This window comes from Cervus elaphus, chromosome 20, assembly GCF_910594005.1.
Source record: "Cervus elaphus chromosome 20, mCerEla1.1, whole genome shotgun sequence".
In the NCBI taxonomy this organism is placed as follows: Eukaryota; Metazoa; Chordata; class Mammalia; order Artiodactyla; family Cervidae; genus Cervus; species Cervus elaphus.
The window spans coordinates 105482077-105506610 of NC_057834.1; the positions used below are offsets into that span (position 1 = coordinate 105482077).

The window sequence follows — 24534 nt, forward strand, 5'->3', positions numbered from 1 at the left end:
ATTACTCGCACCTCCATCCTCCAGGCAGCTCTAGCTCCACTCCCAGTTGAAATTTATTCAGAACCTCCCAGGATAGGAGGGGGCATGGAAGGATCTGGTTATCTCATGGACGCAGGCTCTTCTGCACCCTTTGTCTGAGTGGTCATGTCCCAGTTAGGGTGGAGGGTTCCCCAAAGTGGGAGGACTATTTAAATTTTGTACAAGTTGCCCTCCAAAAACCACTTGACATAAATGTTTCATGGCTAGCCTCTGTGAGGCCAGGGCTGAAACACTCAGCTGTGAGGGTGTTTGTATTTGTGGAACTCTCTTGAACATTTGCTGTGGGTTTCAAACAGCTGCTCCGCTGAAGCTCTGGGGAGAAGGAAGATCATGAATATTCAGGTGAAGCCACCAGAATGAACAGCCGTTAATAGAATAAATGCCTAAACAGTTGTGTAAGGCTTATTAAGACCTATTGGGGCTGAGATAATAAATTCCCACTCTGACATGTTGCAACTACTGTCGCTTAAACACTCTGGACCACCTCTTCCCAAATGAAGGAAAAAAATGATGTTAGTTCTCCATGCAAACACAAAGAAACACCTGGAAGCCTTGGCAAGGGCATGTGGTTTGGTAGAGATCATTCTGAGGATCGCTGCATCCCCAGGAAGATGATGCACTGTTCATTGTTCGTGCTGTCAAGGTTATCTCAGTCGACTACAGGCTGGAGTGGGCACTGCTCTGGCACCTGAGAGATGCTGTCCCGACTCCATCGGACCCCGTGGGCATCAGCTGAGAGTTCATACAAAACCCTGGGGCACTGAGGCTGGACCTTGGCCCTCTTACCCCAGCTCCTATGGCCTGGGACCCGCTCCCTCAGCCCCTTCCAGTATGGTATTGGATGGAACAAATATATACTAACATTGGGCTCTTTTGTCTTCTGCTCCATCAATCCATAATGGGGAACAGGATGCAAAGATTGCAAATGCAAAAGTGACCTTTCCAAGAGGCAGCACCTGGTGCATTAAGAAGTCCCTTGCACACTGGGTTTGAGTCGTGTGTGCTGTAAAAATGGGGAACATGGGAGGCAGTTGAGAGGCGCTGAATTCTCCTTTGGAGGTTACCTGTCACATTGTGTTAGGCCGAATCAAGCTGCGTGGTTCTGGCACCCAGAGTCACAAGGCATCAACCACAGGGAAACAGAGGAACTCACCCACGTTTGCACCTAGAGGCAGACTCAGTAATATTTGATCAGAAACCTGCTGTCAATTCAGATAAAGGGCATTTGAGTTCAAATGAAGGCGACTAACTTAATGAAGTGAGCTTGTACATGTAAGGCCACATTTGCTTCTCCAAAGCTGTCAGAGAGAGCTCACCCAGACTAGTCATGTTTGCTTATTTTCCCCACCCCTGAAGACTCGATGGGGTCCTGCTAGACTCAGAGTCATCAGAATTGTGGAAAATACACTCGCAACAAAGAAATGCTTGTTTCCCAGATTCCCAGTGCATCAAAATGGAAGTAGATTTGAGGATGTAGCGAATCTGAGGCTGAATCAAGGCCTGAGGGACCCAAGATGAGTCATTTTGCTTCTCTGAGGTGTAGTTGCCTCATCTGTGACACAGGCATTATTCTGCCTACTCACAAGCTTATTTTGAGGATTAAAAACACGTAAGCCACCTGCTTCTCAGGTGACTCAGTGGTAAAGAACCTGCCTGCCAATGCAGGAGACATGGGTTCAATCCTTGGGTCAGGAAGATCCCCTGGAGGAGGAAATGGCAACCCGCACCAGTATTCTTGCCTGGAGAATTCCATGGACAGAGGAGCCTGGTGGGCTACAGTCTATGGGGTCACAAAGAGTCCGACACGACTGAGTGAGCTCGCATGCAAGCCACCTGCTGAAGGTGTTGGCTCATGGTAGTTGCTCAGTTAGTACTGTTTATTCATTCCTTTGACAATTATTCACGAGTTTGTTTATTTCTCTTTATCACCATTCTTTTCACCAATGACTTGAATAGGGTTAGTTTAAAAATTTCCTTGCAAAGCAGAGATTAGCTTCTTTCTTATACAGTTTCAGACATCTTCATGCATTTAACCTACTGGGTAAATCAGCAATTTGCATAAAAGCCAGGCAAATGAAAGGGGAAACAAATCTTAGTTGCCCTTTTCCCTCAGCCCTCCATACTCTACTCTGCTTCAATTATGGGTGACCTGGTTATCAATATAAGAACCAAATCTGTTTCAGAACCTTTTGTGTCATGGTCAGAGTTCCTGAGGAAGAACAGATGGAATAAATTAATTAGTCAAAGCATGCTTAACTGGAAGGACATTTCTTTCCAAGAGTGGCCAAAGGGTAGAGGGGACACGCAAGGGACAAGGTAGCAGAAGTGCCTCAGAGAGCCAGAGGGCTAGGACTGGGCATCCATCTGTATTTTGAATAAAGATGTATATTTTTTTGTTCCCATTAACAAGTAAGTCAGGAGGGGTCTGATAGCTGTTATTCTTCCAGGGATGGGTCGGAAAGTGACCCTGAAAATCTGTCCAAATGGCAAAACTCTTTCAGAAGAGTGGGTAGGAAGCCTTTCCTTTTATGTGTTCTCAATACAGTTGAGGCGGACGTTTGTCTATAATGATGCCTTCTGGCAGGAGTTTGGATGGGTTTGGTGGATGCGTTTAGGAAGCTGCTGGCAAAGCCTCCTTGCTTGGCCAAAAGCAGGGGCCTGGCTGTTTTGAGACCAGATTATCATATTGTTTCTCTCTTTTTTTCTCCCCTCTATTTCTGGCTAACAGTCAGTTCTTCACCTCCCTGCTTGCTTTGCTTGGCACCTCTCAATATCAACCATCGCTCTCTGGTCCTGATCATTCCACTCCAGGATGGAGATCTCTGGGAATACCATTTTGTCATTTTTATCACACAACAGGTGCGCACTTTGGGCAGGCCCACAGAGTAGAAGACCCTCCAGGGCCCCGGACTGTGGATGTGACATGTTCACCACTATAGACCCGCCCTGCTGCCCGAGATCACTTTGTCACGCGAAGCTACTCTACTATTTCTGTTTCTCTCTGAACCAGAACAAACAGTAAACAACACATGCTTTTTATTCCAACCCTGGAAAAGAAGAGCTGTTTCCTATGAAAGCCCATGCCAGGCGGAGTTCTTTTTCCAAGAGGTTTTAGGAATGAGTGATTTTTTTTTTGGTCCAATAAGCAGGGAAAAAGAAGCAAAATGGAGGTTGCTTCATAGAAAATCAACGCACAAAAGGATCTGAGAGATGATCGAAACTAATCTGTCAATGCAGGTGAGAAGACTTGGGGTCCAAGGTCAGGAAGGTCAGGAGAGAGCTGAGGCTGCCCTTGGAAATAATAATATGGATAAATGACACTTACTTAGGATTTTGAGGTGCAGGTGTTATCTTTTTACTCCCAAGGGTCCTGTCTTACTCAGCCGAGGAAATGGAGGCTCAGGGCTCTTAGGTGACTCACCAAACTTACCAGATAGTAAATGGCAGATGGAGGACTCACTCTTGGGGACAGTTTGGTTCTAAAACTGAGTGCTCTGATGCCTACTTGTCCTAGACCACTTCCCACTGCTCCCCACTTGCAAGCAGAGTTCATGCTTCCAGAGGTGCACTCAGGGTTCCATGCTCACAAGTGACAACAATCAGACCACACTTCCCATGTTAAGTTGCCCCAACAGGGTCAGTGGGAGCAGGGGGAAGCAGGGATACGGATCTCCTGGGGTGAACCTAGGCAAGTGAGCCTATGCCACTGGCTTAATCTTTTGCAATCTTTGACTCAAAAAAACTTATTTTGCAGTTGTGGTTAGAGGTAATTTCAAATACATTCCAGATGTGACTAGAGGCTGGTGAGCAGGTCGTGGGGGCAAGAGGGAGCTGGGCCTTGTGCACATAGCACCCAGGGCTGGCTCAGGAAGTGGGTCTATCAGCTGCAAAGGTAACAAGCTTCCTTTTGCCTCTGGCCAGAGGAAATGTGGGGGTAGCAGGGGAGGGCTGCAGCTGGCTTGAGCTGGGTGGCTGGAGCGGGGAGAGGGCAGCTCCCAAAGGGGAAGCAGCTTGCTGTTACTGTTTCCTTGCAGTGTGGCACGGGATGCACGCTTTCTGGAGCCAGACAGATTTGGGTTTGCACTTGGCAAGCAGTAGCTGGTAAGTAGCTTAATTGTTCCAGTCTTCAGTATACTCATCTGTGAAACGGGTCTGGATGACTGCTTTCTAGGGCTGTTTTAAGAATTAGGGAGAAAGTATGCATAGAATCTGAGACAGAAAATTTTGACTATTGTGCTCTTATTTGGGGCCAGGAGCAATAACTCAACAGTGGTAGAATTTGTCTCCAATTCTCTCTGCTCAAAAGTTCCTGAAGTTTTAGAGAGAGTAGATCCCAAGGGATATTATTAGGTTTCTTGAGTGGGGTGAGTGGATAGGGATGCCAATTGCTCTACACATAGGAGAGACAGAGGGCATGGTGGGAGGGCTATGGGAGTGGGGAGGGGTCTGGGGAAGGTTCAGGGAGGAGGAGAGAGGTAGCAGCAACACTTGGGAAAAGAACTTGGGGAAACCAGAGAGATTCCCAAGGAAGAGTGAGAGGAGGCTTTGCTTTGTGCCATGAAATGTAAACCTTCTACTCTGCCTTCATTAAAGAAATGTTTGGTGAGAACCTATCTTTTACTTCAGTGGCTTCCCTGGTGGATCAGAAGGTAAAGAATCTGCCTGCAATGTGGGAGACCCGGGTTTGATCCCTGTGTTGGGAAGATCCCCTGGAGAAGGGAATGGCAATCTGTTCCAGTATTCTTGCCTGGAGAATTCCAGGACAGAGGAGACTGGCAGGCTACAGTCCATAGAGTTGCAAAGTATTGGGCACTTCATTGCTTTCAGAGTGTAATTTGCAAAATCCATTGACAATAGGCTCCAGCATAAGAGTGGCTGAGAGTGACTCAGTTGATTTGTTACTTCCCAGGATCTGTGTTGGGCAGGGTGACCCTGTATTCTCTGGGTGTTGCCCAGCATGATGAACTAAATGCACCCTCAGGAGTGTTCAGCTGGCTCACTGAATTGACTTGCTTTAGAGTCCAAAGAGTTTTTTCTCTCAGTAGCCTCTGTCAGTGGGTTGAAACTGGTGGCAAGCATGAGTGAAGGCAATGATGTTCAACTTGGGGCTCAAATCTGGAACTTTTGAAAAGTCTGAAGAGCAGCCTTTTTAAAGGCATCTTCCTCAGTGCTTCAAATAGGCTACGGCTGTGGCATAAAGAAGGAAGAACTCTGGCGGGCCATTTCTGTCCAGGAGGATAAGACAAGTAAAAGCCCTAGTTGTCTGCCAGTAAGGAGAGCCACTGGCAGAACTTTCTGTTCCCTGGTTGTCCTGGAGGGAGGTCTGCAGGGTGGGGAGTGAATAGAGGGAGCCTGGGTCTGGAGTCTAGGCTCTACCACACTCCTTGTGATTGTTACCAAGTCATTTGCCTCTCAGGGCCCTCTGCCTTAGAGGAGTTAGCAATGGCCAGCCACAGGGCTCTTGGGAAAATCTAAAACGTTATTATGAGAGTACATTGCAAACTATAAAGTGTTACACATGTAGGCAGCATGATACAAATACAGTAAAGCTGGAGCCTTGGCTCCAGCTTTGGCCCTGATGTTCTCTAGTTATGTGATCTTGAGCACCTCCTGGGACCTTTCTGAGCCTCAGTTTCTCTGAAAGGAAAGGAGAGGCTGCAATCTTGACCCTACTGGGTTGTAACATTGACCAAAGTGTTTCATAAATGGTGAAGTGCTGTAAAGGTAAAGGTTTACTGCAACTGCCTTTTACCACTTATGAATTTTAGTATCGATCTCATGAAGATTAAAGAAAAAAAATGAAGCCCTTATATTAAACACAATGCAGGACACAGAGCCTTTTAACACTCACTTCCAGTAAGAGGAAGAAGGTAAGCCTTTCTGAAATGAAACACTCTTCCAAACCATTTTATTTGAACTTAATTTTACTATGTGGCTAGTGTGGACAGAGTTCTTCTGTGGGTAGCACATGACTCACCCCTCAAGCTTTTCTAACACCAGTGAAAAGTTACAACTATTTGATTTCCCCAATAAAGAGTTATTAAGCAGTAATAATCCCAGAGAATATTAGGTTAGGTGTGCCCATGCCTGTTCTCAGGAAGGCCCAAGCTTGAGTACAGTTAATACTTCATGATAACTCATCAGCTAAACAAAACACACGCAGTGACCTGCGGTTCTGAGCGTTGACTACAGCTGAGTCAGCTCAGTAGCGTCTGGCTTGATCATCCCAGCGTGTGTGTGTGCTACCAATCTCAATGGATGCAGCTGCTGGACAGACGGCCCTGCAGATCCCTAAACCCAACATATCCCAAAGCAAACAAAGCATCTCTTCTTCAACCTGCTCCTCCTTCTTGATTCTCTGTCTGGTTAGTGACACCACCATCTCCCTAGTCCCAGAGTTTTATGATTCTAGTGATATAATAGACACCACCCTCTCACTTCCTAAGGCCAATAAGGACTGGACTACAGCCAGCCAGGCAGGCAAATCACCTTGCCAACATCTGCTGTTTGTCGTATCCCCTCATTATTATACCGCTGTCCCATTTCAGGTCCTCAGCAACCTCATGTGGACCATGGCAGTTCTGTTTACATTTGCTAATCTCACGGGGATCTAGTTGTCCTGCCCACCTTTAGTCTGTGCCTCCATACAATCCTCTCCCCAGTCATCTGCATTCTGAGCTTTTAAATGCACAGATATGAGCATCCCACACCCTGATCACAAGCCTTCCTCCTGACTTACTGCCTGTAAAATTATGTTGAAATTCCTTGGCCTGGCATTTTAAGCTCTTCATCATCTGGTCGTTTTTGATCATCCCTTGTCCCTTGTCCCTCAGCTGTACTCAACAACTTGCTGTTTCTCATACTTGTTGATTTTCTCCCCATACCAAATCTCTGCTCATCCTGCCAGGAGACCCCAAACCGGTGCCTCTTCCAGGAAGAGTCCCTTAGCTGCAGGTAAATGTCTTTTAATCTATACACCCACAGAACTTTCTGCATCTTATGTTAGCCCTTATTGCTAAGACTATGCCTTGTCACAGGTAGGGGGCAGCACAAACGATATTTTCTCAGGTCGCTTCTGAGCACTCGCCTTTTAAAGCATATTTCCCCTATCATTCTCTTTCATAGAATCTCATTGTTTTCCTATGGAATATTTAAGAATGTTTATAATTTTGTATTTGTAGGTGTGCTTATGGCTCAGTATTTGCCTTACCTACTGCACTGCAGTCTAGGTTTGTCTATGTTTGACAAATCTAGACAGTGTATTAAAAAGCAGAGATGTCATTTTGCCAACAAAGTTCCGTATAGTCAGAGCTATGGTTTTTCCAGTAATCATAGAGGGATATGGACCCAATCATAGAGAGTTGGACCATAAAGAAGGCTAAGTGCCAAAGAACTGATTCTTTCAAATTGTAGTGCTGGAGAAGACTCTTGAGAATACCTTGGAGTGCAAAGAGATCAAACCAGTGAATCTTAAAGGAAATCAACCCTGAATATTCATTGGAAGGACTGATGCTGAAGCTCTAATACTTTGGCCATCTGATGCGAAGAGCTGACTCATTGGAAAAGACCTTGATGCTGGGAAAGATTGAGGGCAGGAGAAGGGGGCGACAGAGAATGAGATGGTTGTATGGTATCACCGACTCGATGGGCATGAGTTTAAGCAAATTCTGGGAGATAGTGAAGGACAGGGAAGCCTAGTGTGCTGCAGTCCATGGGGTGGCAAAGAGTCAGACATGACTTAGCGATTGGATAACAGTAGCACACTGCAAACTCTCTTGTTTGCATAGGCATGAAATTTGCCCTTGTGTTTATGACTATCATCAGGGCTTAGCAGAAGTGCCTAGCTCATAGTATATGGTAAGTAAATAATAGATGAGAAAATAAACAAAAGTAGATGTCAGCAAGTCTGTCTAGATTGTCAACTTCTTGAGAAGTTGGTTGCATTTCAGCCATTCCCTAGCCCAGTCTTTCTGCTGTGAGTTGTTCAACCAACAATAACTGAATTGGGTTTTAATTTTAGGTCTTCATTTCTTTCTGTTGAGTGAGGAAACTTCTATAGCTGACTTGTTGGACTTTGAATTTGTTCGTGACAGAAAAGTGATAGAAAAGTATGCCATTAAATAGTCTTTGCTTGTGTTCTAGCAGATATCCACATGCGAAGTCCTCAACATACTTCCCAGTGAAAAGCCTTCTCATGATAAAGCAGATCAACACAGTGGCTGTTAGCAGCAGAAAGGTAATTGACAAATTTCTGACATGAGTCTGTTTATTCTGCTATTGTCAAGGGTAATCATATTGGTTGAGGAAAATCCTTTTGCCTTGATTCTAAGTGTTCACATGTGAAAATGTTGTCAGACCTGGATTCTGACTGTGAAATCAATGTGTAGAAATTTATGTGTGCATTCACTTTGTGGATGACCCATAACTTTAATGAGGGCAGGACATGATTTATTTGTGAATTAATTGATCAAACTGTTTAGCCACTCATCTATTTGTCTGTTATTTTCTTCTTTTATTTTTAATTCACTCATTTGCTTGCTTACTTAACAAGTACCAGAATGGTAACTGTGGGCTTAGTAGAGTCAGGGCTATAAACACAAAGACAATGTGTACCAGTACCAGCCCTCAGTGAAAGTTCAGGATGTGTAAAGTGGTCATAAAAGGCTTCATGGAGAAGTCAATATGAAGAAAAAGAATCCTTCCCTTTGATCAATAAAGGGAAAATGGGATCTTTATTTGGTGCTTTTATATTGCTCTTCCTTATTGGGTTCATTTGGTCATTTGCCATGTTGTGTGTGTATGTGTGTGTATAAGCTGTGTATGTGAGTATACATACATTATGTGTGTGTGTGTATTCATATAGCCAATTAGCCTAAATTCTAAAGAGAACTGAAAGAGAGATGGAGAAAATTAAAATTTCTTGTTTTCAAGATTCCTCATTTACTAAATAATTATTTTTTTTTGGTAAACTGTAGAGTTCATCATTCACACACTCTACTGAAAGAAAAGCCAGTGTACAGTCAGATGAGAGCACCGCTGGGTGGTTGGAGTGAGAAGCTGAGTGTGGGTCACTCAATCATCTCCCTCTGAAGAGTGTCTAGGGCATGGAGTTACATTATGTAAAACCTACTGGCTGAAATTATTACCTTTGTTGTCTCCCTTTCATCTTTTTTTTTTTTAACTTTCAAAGTTTTATTGACTAAAAGTGAAGTGAAGTTGCTCAGTCGTGTCCGACTCTTTGTGACCCCATGGACTGTAGCCTGCCAGTCTCCTCTGTCCATGGGATTTTCCAGGATTTTTATTGACTAGATCTATGTAGTTAATATATCAAGAAGCATAGCTGTAGCATTATTTTCCATGCATAAGGTTCCCGCTGATGAAGAAGAATCTACCAATATCATGGGGGGGAAAGTTCACAGCTGCAAATGTCTCTCAACTTGCAAGCAGGGTCATCCAAAGGGTCTCCTGGAAACTTTGGCCCAGATCACAGAGGTAGTGACCAGATCTCTAATGGGATCCCAGGTATGTCTGAAATACTTCAGGCCCATCAAATAGTGCATAAGATGATGAAGTAAACACACTCATGAGCCCACAGTCAGCATAAGAATAAAATTTTATCACTATTATGGAAGGCTACTGTTACCCCCTCTTCAATTACATTTCCCCTGTTCTCACCATGCCCCCTTCCTATCTTCCCCTTATGGATTTGTGGTGAGTACTTTCAGCCTGCCACCATTTTCTAAAGGCCATGGGATATAATTTGGCTTGTATGAACTTTAGATTTCAGTTATTCAGCAAGGAGAATTTCCAACTCTTTTGCATTTTCTACCTTGGATTATCACCAATTTTTTTTTAAGTTGATCTGACCCTTGGAAGATAATTTAAACTTAACTGAGGTGTAAGTAGGTGGTTTCAACTAGAGTACATCATCCCACAGAGACCATGGTCAAGCTCCCCATTGATTCAGCTCAGTTATCATGAATAACAATATGAGTGGGAGGAAACAGGATGATGTAAAAATTAAAAATTGGGTTATTAATCCTGGAGGAAGGTTAATGAGAAATTTGGGAAGTGCAATTGCCATCCGGTTTTTTTAGGGGCTCTCATTCTCCTTCACACTTCTGACACCTGATCGGTCATCATGCGTGTGTGCTAAGTCACTTCAGTCGTGTCAGACTCTTTGTGACCCTATGGACTGTAGCCCCTCAGGGTCTTCTGTCCATGGGGATTCTCTAGGCAAGGATACTGCAGGGGGTTGCCATGTCCTCCTCCAGGAGATCTTCCCTACCCAGGGATTGAACCCGAGTCTCTTACATCTCCTGCATTGGCAGGTGGATTCTTTACCACTAGCACCACCTGGGAAGCCCTGATTGGTCATCAAGTGTTCTCAATTCCTCTTCTGAAACATCTGTCAACTCTGCGCCTCCCTCTTCACCGCCTACTCACGGCCTGTAGTCAGGCTCTTATCACTCTGGACTCTTCTTTTGTAATAAGTTCTTAACTCACTTCATGCTGCCTCTAATTCTATCCCTTTTACTGAATCCAGAGAGATCTTTCTGAAACACAAATCAGAGTCGTTTACCTCATTTTTCTTAACACCTTTCATCGGCTTCTCATGGCCTTCAGAGTAACATCTGGTATTCATACTTGGGGGTCCCTGCCCACGCACAGGGGTCTGTGTGTCATCCCTCTGTCTTTACCTCCCCACTCTTGCTTCAATCACGTTGTGTTCCATCTAGTTTTTTCCTCTCATGTAGATGTGCCTGTGGGGGCTCCCTGGGAAGCTCAGTGGCAAAGAATCTGCCGGCAATGCAGGAGCCACAGGAGACATAGGCTTGATCCTTGGGTCGGGAAGATTCCCCTGGAGGAGGGCATGGCAATCCACTCCAGCATGCTTGCCTGGAGAATCCCCATGGACAGAGGAGCCTGGGGGGCTAAGTCCATAGGGTCTCAAAGAGTCAGACACAGCTGAAGTGACTTAGCCTGCATGCATGCAGATGTGCCTGTGACTTCGGTGATCTACTACTTGTCCTCAAGGCTTAGGTCTAGTGTCACTCCTTCTGGATAACTTTCCTTTGTTAACCCTTTCTGAGTCCTCATAACACCCTTGAACTCTTCCATCTTTGCACATAATACATTATTTTACAGGTTTTTATTTGTCTGTCTTCCTCTCTGGACTGAAGGCCCTTTAGAAGGTAGGATTGTTATTTCTCATCTTGCTTAGTTTGATCCATATGTGTGAAATGGATGAATGTGCGCATGCGTGAAACTAGAGGAGGAAAACTGAGAGTCATTCTTCCACTTGAATGTAAGGTCGTGGGTTTTTGACTGTTTTGTTCTTTGCTGTAGCTTCTGCACCAAGCACCTTGGCATATAATCGACATTCAATAAACAACTGATGAGGAAATGGACTCAGATTCTTCTGTGTGACTCCACAGGGTAGACAGGATTTCTTCTGCTTGACAGTGGGTAGAAATTCCAGGGATATTATCTGGGGGATCTGTTCTAGTCCTGCAATTTGCCAGCGGGAGGCTCAGCTTTGCGCAGGCCATGAGCCAACGTAAATCAGGTCTAGCAGCATGATTGGCACTCCCTTCCCACTGGATGGTTTTCAAAACACAGTCTGTGGACCACCTGGGAAGCACCTGCACTAGAGTCAGCTGAGGTAGATGTTAATATTGCAGGTCTCTGGGTCCTCAGGAGACTAGACAAATCAGAATTATTGGGGTGGCTCCAGCAATCTGCTTTCCATTTGTCTCCTGTGGACACTGGGAAAGTTGAACAATGGTGTGGGCTACACTAGAAGCGTAATAAATACCCCAATCACTTCAGGAGATCTAGAAGAGGTTGAGCAGCCTATTTTGGGTACCACTAGGCATGCGTCTGACTCTCCAACTCATCCCCTCAGTAGTACATGAACAGCGCAGTATAGGCACTCAGCAATATTTGCTGAAAAGAATGAAAATGGGGCTTTTTTTCAAGCCCCCCTCAAAAGAAAATGGGGCTTGAAATTGAGGAATCACAGTTGTAACATGGGTTCAAAGACTTGTTCATGCAAAATTAGGTAAATACACATAAGGGATGCTAAGTGTTTGTTATTTATCTATATACTGAGGAAAGGCTGAATAATTTATACGAACCAACTGTCAGATCTGGTTATTTTTTGGACTTGAAATTCCCTTTATATTTGCAAACAACACCACAGATAATAAGTCATTAAGTTTCTCCTCTAGCAGTTTTTTAAATAAAAGTAACATTTTTTGAGCATTACAAAATCCAAATAAAGATGAATCCCTTAGAGGTCACTTGAAATTGATCCGGATAAACGAAACCAGGGCTTGAAATTGAGGAGTCACAGTTGTAACGACCTTAATCGATTTGCAAAACACTCACCAGGAAGGAGGATGAGAAGATATATAAACATGGCGCACACAACATAAACACTTTATTTCATTTGGCAGGAGATATCTTTTAGGGAGGGCAATGGAGGGGCCTGTTTCCCTTTCTGTTTGGCATGTCTCCTTTTTAGTATTTACAAAGCATTGGCATCTTCAGGGACACCTTGACACTTTCCTGCCTAGGATCCCCCTTTCTAATCATCAGAGATACCAGCAACAGAAAGAATCCAGAAATCCCTGTGAGGCTGGGAATACCTTTGCAAAATCAACTATGAAATTTCCTGACTCTTACATTTGGAATTTTCAGCAGGTGACTTTGGATTTCTCCAAGGTTGTGCTTTTTGATCCAGTGAGTCTGGAATTATTTTTACCCTTCTCGCTTTAACACATTTCAATATTTCTATTGATTTGGATATTGGAAAGAGATGATTAAAATGCTGTCACTTGCTAATGATCATTTGATTTTCAAGGATATAATCTTATAATGCTGAATATTACCTCCCTATTCCTCATCTCTTTTATTTCATGGAGGGGGAGGGGATGCACTTTAGAGTAGGTTTAATGGTGGCCCCCTCCCCCCAAAATATATATCTACTCAGAACCTGTATAGGTGATCTTACTTGGAAAAAAGTGTTCTGCAGTTGTAACTGAGGTTCTCAAGATTAGGCAATCCTGGATGATGTGAGTAGGACTAATTCCCATGGTATGTGTCCCTAGAGGAGAAGGAGAAGACAGGCATGGGTGGGTGATGTGAAGATGGAAGCAGAGACTGGAGTGATGTATTCACTAGCCAAAGAGCATCAAGTGTTGTTGGTAGCCACTGGAAGCCAGGAGAGCTCCAGATCTGCTGACTCCTTGATTTCAGACTTCTGGCCTCCAAAGCTGTGAAAGAATACATTTCTGGTGTTTTAAGCCACCCAGTTTATGGTAATTTGTTAGAGTTGCCCTAAGAAATGAATGCATTCTGTTTTGGACCCAATCTTTCCAGTTTTCTGCTACTTTAGTCTGCTACAGACTAACCATCTGCTGCTGCTGCTGCTGCTGCTAAGTTGCGTCAGTCGTGTCTGACTCTGTGTCTGACTCTGTGCGACCCCATAGACAGTAGCCCACCAGGCTCCCCCATCCCTGGGATTCTCCAGGCAAGAATACTGGAGTGGGTTGCTATTTCCTTCTCCAATGCATGAAAGTGAAAAGTGAAAGTGAAATCGCTCAGTCGTGTCCAACTCTTCGCGACCCCATGGACTGTAGTCTAACAGCCCCCTCCGTCCGTGGGATTTTCTGGGCAAGAGTACTGGTGTGGGTTGCCGTGTCCTTCTCTGACAGACTAACATCTACTTCTGCTTTACTGACTATACCAAAGCCTTTGGCTGTGTGGATCATAACAAACTATGGAAAGTTCTTAAAGAGATGGGAATACAGACCACCTGACCTGCCTCCTGAGAAATATGTATGCAGGTCAAGAAGCAACAGTTAGAACTGGACATGGAACAACAGACTGGTTCAAAATAGGGAAAGGGTATGTCAGAGCTGTATATTGTCACTCTGTTTATTTAACTTATATGCAGAGTACATCATGAGAACCTCTGGGCTTGATGAAGCACAAGCTGGAATCAAGATTGCCAGGAGAAATATCAATAACCTCAGATATGCAGATGACACCACCCTTATAGCAGAAAGCAAAGAAGACAGTGAAAGAGGAGAGTGAAAAAGTTGGCTTAAAGCTCAACATTCAGAAAACTAAGGTCATGGCATCCGGTCCCATCACTTCATGGCAAATAGATGGGGAAACAGTGGAAACAGTGAGAGACTTTATTTTTTGGGGCTTCAGAATCACTGCTGATGGTGACTGCAGCCATGAAATTAAAAGATGCTTGCTCCTTGGAAGAAAACTTATGACCAACCTAGACAGCATATTAAAAAAGCAGAGATGTTACTTTACCACAAAGGTCTGTCTAGTCAAAGCTATGGTTTTTCTAGTAGTCATGTATGGATGTGAGAGTTGGACTATAAAGAAAGCTGAAAGCTAAAGAATTGATGCTTTTGAACTGTGGTGTTGGAGAAGACTCTTGAGAGTCCCTTGGACTGCAAGGAGATCCAGCCAGTCAATCCTAAAGGAAATCAGTCCTGAATATTCATTGGAAGGACTGATGCTGAAGTTGAAAGTCCAATACTTTGGCCACCTGATGGAAGAGCTGATTCATTGGAAAAGACCCTAATGCTAGGAAAGATTGAAGGTGGGAGAAGAAAGGTACAACAGGAGATGAGATGGTTGGATGGCATCACTGATTCAATGGACATGAGTTTGAGGAAACTCCAGGATTTGGTGATGGACAGGGAAGCCTGGTGTGCTGCAGTCCATGGGGTCACAGAGTTGGACATGACTGAGTGACTTAACTGAACTGAGTCTGTTACAAGGCTAGACTTATCCTGACGTTGGAGGTCTCCTGCTTTGATGAGAGATCTTACTCCACAGTGTGCTGGGCAACCGGACTTTGCGAACAACCATGGTCATCTTCCCAGGTGGTGCTAATGGTAAAGACCCCGCCTGCCAATGCAGGAGACAAGAGATGTGGGTTTGATCCCTGGGTTGGGAAGATCTCCTGGAGGAGGGAATGGCAACCCACTTCAGTATTCTTGCCTGGAGAATCCCATGGACAAAAGAGCCTGGTACACTACAGTTCATAGGGTTCCAAAGAGTCAGACAGGACTGAAAGGACTTAGCCTGCACACATTGTCCTAAGAGATTTACATGCATTATTTTACTTAAAAATTTTTTTTTTTGGCCACACCACTTGATATGAGGGATCCTAGTTCATCTACAAGGGACCGAACCTGAGCTCCCTGCCTTGGAAGCATGGAATCTTAACCACTGGACGACCAGGGATGTCCCTACATGCATTATCTTATTCAGTCTCCACAGTCAGTCTCTAAAGTTGGTTTCATCATTTTCTTCCATTTTCTAAGTGAGGAAATGGAGGCTCAGAGGATGTACCTGGTACACACTTAGGTGATTATACTGTTCAGAGCAGGGCTGAGCTCTGAACTTGGGTCAGCCTCACTCCAGAGTCTTTCCCTCAAACCCCGCTGAATTTCAGGGAAAACAGGGAGCAGAGCTTTGACACTGATGAGAGCATGCTTGGTGATCTGGGTGACTTCTCAGGGCCTAGAAATCTCTGCAGACTAACTCACCAAGGACTCCCAGGATGTGACTCAATCTGATTTAATCCCCGAAACTACCTTATGAAAAAAATCCTTATTAGCAATTACAAGTTACTTCAAGTCATGTGATATTGAGGTTGCTCATGAACAGAAAAGACCACTAACATTAAATTTTAGAATCTATTTAGTTTGTGAATCACTTTATATCGAAAAATGTATCTTTAGACTAAAAAAACATTGATAAATAGCCCTCCGATCTCTTTGTAGGAAGGATATTTTAAGCCTAAAATTAAGAGGAGGAATCATGAAGGAAAATTTAGATAGGCTTAACTACATAAAAATTGACTAATACCTGTAGGTCAAAAAATTTGAAGCAAAAGTAAAGGGCAAGCATTGCAGCAAGCTCATGTTCCCTTCTCCCCCCACCCCCGACTCTGCTCTGTCCCATGAGTGAGCAAGGTAACCTGTTACTTGTTCTTGCTTCCCCATGCTGTAGCAGGGGCCCAATAAAGCCTTGTCTGAAAAAATTATTTAGGTAATGCAACAAATATGAAGAAAAACCTAATAGCCTTAATGTATAAAGACATCATATATATTCGGAAGACAATAATATTACCCAATGTAAAATAGATAGCCAATAGAAATTTGCTATATGACTCAGGGAACATAAACAGGGGCTCTGTAACAGCCTAGAGGGGTGGGAAACGGTGGGACGGGGAACAGAGGTTCAAGAGGGAGGGGACATTTGCACACCTATGGATAATTCATGTTGATAAATGGCAGAAATTAAACCAATATATGCAAAGCCATCATCCATCTATTAAAAAGAAACAAGTATAATTAAAAAATATTACACAATAGATAAATAAAGCAAGGGAATAGTGAGGTAAATTATGTTATGTCCATATAATAAGACATTAAGTCATCATCTAAATGATGTTTAGAAGAGTATTCAGCAGCAGGAAGATCCTCATTATGAAATGCTAAATCCACAAAGCAAGCTGTGAAACATATTCACTATAATATCATAAGGAAAGGTAACATCTATTCCTGACTCCTTGTGTGCCTAGCACTGCACTGAATGCTTTCTATGTCTTACCTCCTTGAGTCCCCCAAACAACATAAGGAGGGCTGTCCTGCTACAATTTCCATTTTATAATTGAGGTGCATAAGGCTCAGAAAGGTTGAGTAACTTGCTCAGTGTCATCCAACAAACTCATAATGTAGCTGTGATTCAAATCCAGGTCTGTCCTTAAACCTGGGTAACTCTTTCCCTTTCTAATGGTTTACTACACTATAAGTCACTTGATGTGGGGATCCTGTTTTTAAATCTTTGTAATTTTCATAGTGCTTTGCAAAAAATTCATACTTGCTGAATGGTGGGAGATAGCTACTTATTGATTAAGAGAATAGGTCTGATAGGTTGACTGATCTGGGTAGCGCTGGACAAGGGAATCACTCCCAGGGTCAGTTTCTACACCACAGTAAATTGTGGTGAGGAGTAAGTAAATTTGCCTACTTGGAAGCTTAGCTTGGTGCCGTGTGCATAGAGTGTACAGAAAATAGCAGGTGATACTGAATCCAATGGTATAATACCTCTTTGTGTAGTATGGCAACATATTTATAATTTTAACAGTTGGTACTAACATTTTCCTTAGGGAATAAAGTGTTTTTGTTTGTGGTTCGCAACCTTGTGGTTCACTAAGGGTATTTGAAATCAAAGGGTAGGAGTGATGTTAGCTCAACTTTCTGTATTGTTCCCCAACCCCCTCAAAAAGAGGGTTCAAACTGTTGCATCTCAGGAATAAGATTTTCTTTCTCCTGAGAGAGAAGAGAAGAGAGGAGTACAAAGGGGTGAGGCTGAGTTGGTGAGAAGGCAATGAATGAGCTACAAGAAGGCTGAGAGAAGTGCCACTGAAATGCTCTGGCGGCGAGAGGGTCCTGGCTTTTATGTTTAATAGTTTGCATGATGTTGTGTTTCTGTAATACTGCTCCCTTCTCTTCTTTCTGCACTCCCGGCAATTTCTTCCAAAAATCTACTGAACTCGTATATGCTTTGCAAGAACTTTTAAATGAGTAGAAATGACCTCTTTCCTGACCAGATTGGACAGCAGCCCAAGAAGCAATGGCACTTACTCAAAGGAGCCAGGAGACCTGGGTGACAGTGAGAAGAACACAAGCCCCTCTGAAATGTCTCAGAAACTTTCAGACCTCAGCAGAGTAAGTAGTGGATTATATGGACATGAGGGACCCCTGTGGACACTTTGTTACTCTACTGTCCTTTGCACGTGATAAATGTTTAGTGACAATTGAAAACAATAAAGAGGATCTCTATGTGGCCTAGCCTGGAATCACAGAGGAATTCACAGAAGGAAAGGCCCAAGAGTTAGGGGAAAGTGGAGAAGGCTTGGTTCAGAAGGTGTCACTTCTGATGCCTTAGAGAGCTGACCCAACAGTGGGTTTGGCTATTGTCACTGGGTTGAGAGAAGCACCCATGAGGACAGTATTAGTCCAATGAGCCAGCAACCAACCAGCCAGCTCTGCACCTCATTAGCATCAGTACTTGTTTCTTTGGGGACCTCTGGAGGATACCTGGATGTTACTGGAGGGTGGTCAGAAAGAGATCATGTGGCTGTCACAGAGGAAAGAGGATCAATGAGTTCATTTTGGAGGGGAGCAGGTGACTCCAAGTCTAGGAGCAGGTGGTCTGGACCTGACCAAAGAGGAGGGAATTGCTGAGAGCCTGTGTTCAGAGAGGATGGGATTGAGCTACAGAGCGGTCAACTTGCCCGTTGCCTAGGAAAGGGCACCTTGGATGCCTCTCAGTTGGAAGATATTATCTCCAGATGGAATCCTCTGCCTGCTGGCAAAGTCAGCAGCATTATTTGGTAATATTTTGATGTGCTATTTATGTGGAAAGGGGGTTTATTGACATGTCTTTCACATCATGCACAAAACATCTCTAACTTTTTCTTTTGAAAGGGACAATAGTGATGAAGATGGTGAATCTTGGAAAGGACTTAGGGGGCAAAGAATGAGCCAGGCACGGGTTTGTGCCCAACACCATGTGTCCTGGCTGGAGCATCCAGGCCAAAGCTTGATTTGCATTCAGGCTGCATCCCTGATTGGTGAACCTGGACTTGGCTTGTCGTCCTAATGAGTCTGGTGAGAGCTCCATACAAGGGGTGACATTGAACGGGAAAATGCTGCGGAGGGCAGGGATGGGAGGGGAAGGCTTGGGGGAATTACCCAGGGGTTTCGTGTCAGGCATTTGCCTGTTCATCATCTCCATTTGGGCAACAACAACTTAAGCAAAGCAAGCAAAGAGGTTCACGTAATTTTGGTGACCCCTGAGAAAACTCACGCATCTCTGCTGGGAAATGTGTGCTTTTCTTCCATGCAGCATTTGTTTTAAGTATTTAGCTTCCCCACACAGTTGCAAGATCATTTAGCCATTTTCCCTCTCGCTCTCTCCTTTTCTCTCTCCCTCATGAAATCACTTTAGTCAGCACAAATTTGGAGGCAGAACCAAACCCAGTAATAGCATATCTCAGACTGCTATCAATTTTCCGCCAGAAGAACATTTCGGGACACAAAGTCCTTTGTCTATTTCCAGAAGCTCGATTCAATGACATTACATGAATGACTACAACCCTATAGCATGTTCTGCACCGTTTCAAATTGTAACCTAAAAAAAGGGAAGAACTTGGACTGCAGCCAGAGTGTAATGATTTCAGTTCTTAAGAAAATCCAGCAACCATTACAGCACATTCAATATTTTCTTGCTGTGGAAATTTAAGAATTGACTCTAATCAAATAGCAACCCCACCACCCCCATCCTCCATTTTCCTATGGTTCCTGTTACTAATAGGCCTCCCACGTCTGTTTTGGCTTAAAAAAATAAATAAGTTTACAAAATGTTTTTAAAAATTGGGCTGAATCAGACAATTGTATATTTTAGAAAATGAAGGCAAAATGTAAAACAGGCTAATCATGATTCCAAATTCAATCTTCAGGGCCCTAATTGATCCCATCCCAAAGGTAACATTCTATCTTAATTGACATGCTGAGATGGTTATAATTATGTAAAATAAAACTGGGCCTGGTGGAAACTCCATGGTTTCTTGCTGAACAGGAGATGGCCAGTTTTTATAATAGTTGATTGCAAAAGGATGCAACCACTTTGCTCATATTTCCTATTTTGGTTTGGCCCTTGTATATGCGCCATGAGGTCCCCCACTCTTTCAACAAAGTATGGACATCAAGGGGAATTTTGTGTCCTTACATGCTCCTTGGAGCTGAAGGAGGCCTGATAGAAAGGGTCGACATTTTCAATGTCCATTCCGGAAATCAGTCAAAAAGGGGGAAGGGGCATGGATAAAATGGAACATTTTCCCATTTGTTGGCAGAGGAATTTTTCTGCAAGATGGTGACCACACGCACAAGCTTGTGCTCAGCCTGGATAGGAAACAGATGGTAGCGAGCAGGCGCAGAGCAAGTGGAGATTACAGGATGCAGGGCCCACGGGTTGGACTCACAGCCCTTCTGGGACGCGGGGGAGCCTGAATGACGATTCCCATAAGGAGCCCTCACCCCTTCTCAGACCCCTGCAGACTTTCTGCCTCTCTGAGGAGGGCACCCCGAATGGGAAGCCAGGACTCCCTGTGGGTCAGACTGGATGCTGAGAGGCAGGAACGTAGGAGGCCTGTTCATGCAATCAGGAGAGGCAGAGGCTGCCTTTGATGGGATGGAACACCTGTGCCTCTTGGCAGCTTGCCTCCCTGGGTGGGTGAACCAAGCGAGTCCCGTGTGTGGTGATTAGTATTAATCACCCTCTCGCCCAGTAACGCCAGCCGCGGGGGTGCCTTCCTGTCACGTGGCCTTGCTCTCTCTCCTTCCCGAATGTCCGTCTGTCAGTGTCCCCACCAGTCCCGATTTCTTTCAGAGCCTCAAGTGTCTCCAGGCCGGTTGCAGTGTACTTTCTAACTGGCCTCTCTGCCTCCATTCCTGCCGTCTCTAATTCACAAACCTGCCTATGTGACTACCCGTGTCTGAACCCTGGCGTGGCTCTCTGAGGACCTTAGAATGCAATCCAACTGCTGTTACTTACTTACTTGCCTAGTTATTTGTTCCACGTTTTTCTGGCTGCCAGTTTTCTCTTGGATCCGTGGCATCTAGCACAGTGCCAGGCCCCGAGTGTGGAGCCTTGGTACGTTTTCGTTGATTGAGAAAAAAATGTCTTCCTTGAGCACCGAGGCTGACCCCCCACTCACAGGGCGCTATGCGCAAGTGTGCGCTTATATTCTTCGCTTAGCCAAGCATCAGTGCTTTAGTCCAGCAGTCCCCAACCTTTCTGGCACCAGGGACGGATTTCATGGAAAACAATTTTTCCACAGATCGGGAGTGAGGGGGATGGTTTCAGGATGATTCAAGTTCAGCACGTATACTGTGCACTTTATTTCTAACTTAATGCTGCTGCTGATCTGACAGGAAGTACCAGTCTGCAGCCTGGAGGTTGGGGACCCCTGCTTTAATCAATATTTATCACCTACTCTAGACCCATAGAGACAAAGGACATGGGGAAAGAAGCAATCTTCAGGCTGACAGAACTGTCTGGAGATGCTTAGCTCCTCAGGAAGGGCCTTGGACTATAACAGTTTGATAAGCAGAGAACAGTGTATTTTGCTGTTACTTTCTGAAGATCCTCAACACCTCAGGGATGCTCAGGTCTTAAGTCACCCTATCAACAGATTAATTTTACAGTACAGGAAATGGAACCCTGAAGAGGTTATGTGATGGACATCCTGGCCCATCACTACTTAACTACTAGTAGAGCTGTGTGACATCACTGGTCAGTTACTAGCAGAGCTGTGATGAGCACCTTGGTTCCTAGCCCAAGGCTCTTGTACATGTTGGGCTGGAGTCCCAGGTTATCTGGGAAATCAACAAAATCCCTCCAAAGCCTCTCCCTTAATTCCATTTCACTTTTACACCCGGACTTGCCAGGTGGTGCTAGTGGTAAAGAACCCATCTACCAATGCAGGAGACATAGACGCGGGCTTGATTCCCTGGATCACGAAGATCCCTTGGAGAAGGGCATGGCAATCCGATCCAGTATTCTTGCCTGGAGAATCCCATGGACAGAGAAGCCTGGCAGGCTACAGTCCATTGGGTCAGTTGGACACAATTGAAGTGACTTAGCATGCAGGAGTTGGTCTCCAGCTCCAAGTTGCAAACCTCCCTCCTCTCATAAAGATATGAGAAATGTATGGGGCTTCCCTGGTGGCTCAGGTGGTAAAGAATCTGCCTGCAATACAGGAGACCCAGGTTCGATCCCTCAGTTGTGATGATCCCATGGAGAAGAGAATGGCAACCCACTCTAGGATTCTTGCCTAGAGAATCCCAAGAACAGAGGAGCCTGGGGCTACAGTGCATGGGGTCACAAAGAGCTGGACATGACTGAGTGACTAACACTTAATGGCCCCATCTATTGCCCATTTATATGTTGTTTGTGCTCAAGGCCTCCACTGAGAGCCTTGTTGCTAAGAAACAGCTTGGGACAAAGAAAGGAGAGTCAACCCTGGAGCCAGAATGATCTGGGCTCTAATCCAGGCTCTGCTATTTCGTTGCTTTGTGAACTTGAGCAATTTACTTAGTTCTCTGGGCCTCAGTTTCCTCATGGTAACAGCCTCACAGAGTCATTATGAAGACTGAATGAGAAGACATATGAAAATCTACTATCATATTATAGGAGCTTAGTAAATATTTAAAGCCTTTTCCTTCCCATTCTTCTGGTACTCACTGAAACTCACCTATCCTGAGCTTCTGTGCCATACTCCGTGCAAATTGTTCATACCACTGCATATCTGCCCGTCCTTCCTCCCTCCTTGCATCTATCCCAAGGGAACACGTGCATTTAAAAATTTTTATTGGGAGTATAAATAAAAATTATACTCCCAATAAAAAGTATACTCTAATACTTTTCGGGAATATAATTACTCCCAATAATTATTAGGAGTTAGTTTCAGTGTATAGCAAAGTGATTCAGTTATACCTATCCATATATTCATTCTTTTCCAGGTACTTTTCCTATATAGGTAATTGAGTAGAGTTCCCTGTGCTATACGTGCTATATCCTTGTTGGATATCTATTTGATATTTAATAGTGTGTGAATGTTCATTCCAAGCTCCTAATTTATTCCTTCTGCCCACCTTTCTCCTTTGGTAACCCTAAGTTTGTTTTTGAAACCTGTGGTTCTATTTCTGTTTTGTAAATAAGTTTATTTTCATCATTTGAAAAATTAGATTCCATGACATATACATTTAAACAGAATAAGTCTGGAATAATTTATAATAATTTTGACTATCATATATTATATAGTATAAAGCATATTACTGATATAATTTATTATATGTCATACAAAAATAAAGATTTTTTTTCAGAGATAAATAAAATACTGGGGTCAGTAGATGAAGTAGAAAGGCTGTGACCTTTGTAATCAGACCTGGTTTTGAATCTCCATGTCCCAAACTACAAATGACGTACTTGTCAAAGTGACTATAAAATAGAGTTGATAATTTCCTCAAGCCTGATGTGTGGATGAAATGAAATGAAGACCCTTCCTTGGTACAGGGGAGGTGCTCAGGAAAATGTTAGTCTCTTTCTAGCATCTGGTACAGACTGGAGCCATCAGACATAATTTCAACAATTATCTATTGAATTACATTGCATTTCTAAACCCTAAAGGATTGATTTTTAAGGTGGGGTGTCCTGGAGGAGAAGAGAAGATTTTATCAACAGACATGCCCTACATTCCTTTAAGTGGTGAGAAGTGGAGGTTTTAGATGTGTTCAGTGGGTCCCTATGATCCCTTAAGGGGCTCACAGCCCAGGTATCAGTAGCATACACACATTTCATAGTAAACAACAAGATAACCTGATCTAGGCTTCAAGTCACAAGGGTGCTTCCAACTGAAAGGTTCTTGAAATGGAGAAGAAGGAATTTTCTTCTGGAGTGGAGTTGGTGAACCATTATTTCCAGAAGGCACTAGGGTGTGAGGTGGGCCTTGAAGGGAAGACAACCAGTGAGTGTTCAGAGAAGAACTACGTTGGTGGGAAGGTGGAAAGGCTGGGCTCATTCTTGGATCCTGAAACATGTCTTACAGTTTACCTGGAGGCAGTTGGGTGTGAAGGTGGTGGAATACAGATGACTGGAAATGTCCATAAATGAAATTTGCTGTACAGTTACTCCTAACCCTAAATGTCTTAGATGTCACTTTTCTAATTCCGCCATATTGGTCATAGCACTACAGGAGGAAGAGGTTACTAAATGGCATCAAAATAGAAAAGCCATTCGCGGGTGGACATACTAGTCCCAGAACTTGCTTTACTCTTGATCATTCCTTTATTCATAGCTTGAGCTTATTTTATGCCAGGCATTGTCTTTGGCTAGAGGCACAGCAAGAGCAAATTTTACCCACAGCCGAGGTAATGTATCTGTGTTCTCTCTCTCCATCCATTTGGGCTATGTTGCTTTGGAATTGTCAAGAGTAGCATCTTTGTGATGGCCCCACACATTGGTTCCAGAGACAGAGGTCCTCCCTCTGACTTCCACCAATATTTGTGTCTTGGCACTCTGCCCACTTCAGTGGCATACATGATGTAGTCATGTTCTCAAATTCACTATTTAGTGTGTAGGTCAAAGAGTACAGAGAAAATCACAGTAGGGGCTGATCAAAGCTATGACAGACATAAACATGAGGTGCTGTGAGGGAACAGAAAAGAGAGATTGGAACCTGATTGTGCTGTCAGGAAGGCTTGGAGGAAGTGACATGTGAGATGCCTGGAGAATGAGTGTGAGAGATAGTTCGGGCAAATAGAAGATCTACCGTGTACTAAGCATCATGGTAGGGGTAGGCATTATAGCAGTGGTGAGCAG

At 44.0% G+C, this 24534-nt stretch overlaps 1 long non-coding RNA gene across 2 annotated transcripts; it reads left to right on the top strand.

Annotated features, from left to right (window-relative positions):
- The first annotated feature begins 4025 nt into the window (after positions 1-4025).
- Positions 4026-18757, top strand: LOC122678189. 2 transcript variants are annotated; one of them, XR_006336021.1, is made up of 4 exons: positions 4026-4140; positions 8182-8275; positions 17699-17816; positions 18579-18757. It is a non-coding gene; the product is annotated as an uncharacterized LOC122678189 (long non-coding RNA). The 2 variants fall into 2 exon arrangements; XR_006336020.1 differs by having other exon boundaries at positions 4029-4140; positions 8185-8275.
- Positions 18758-24534: the final 5777 nt, after the last annotated feature.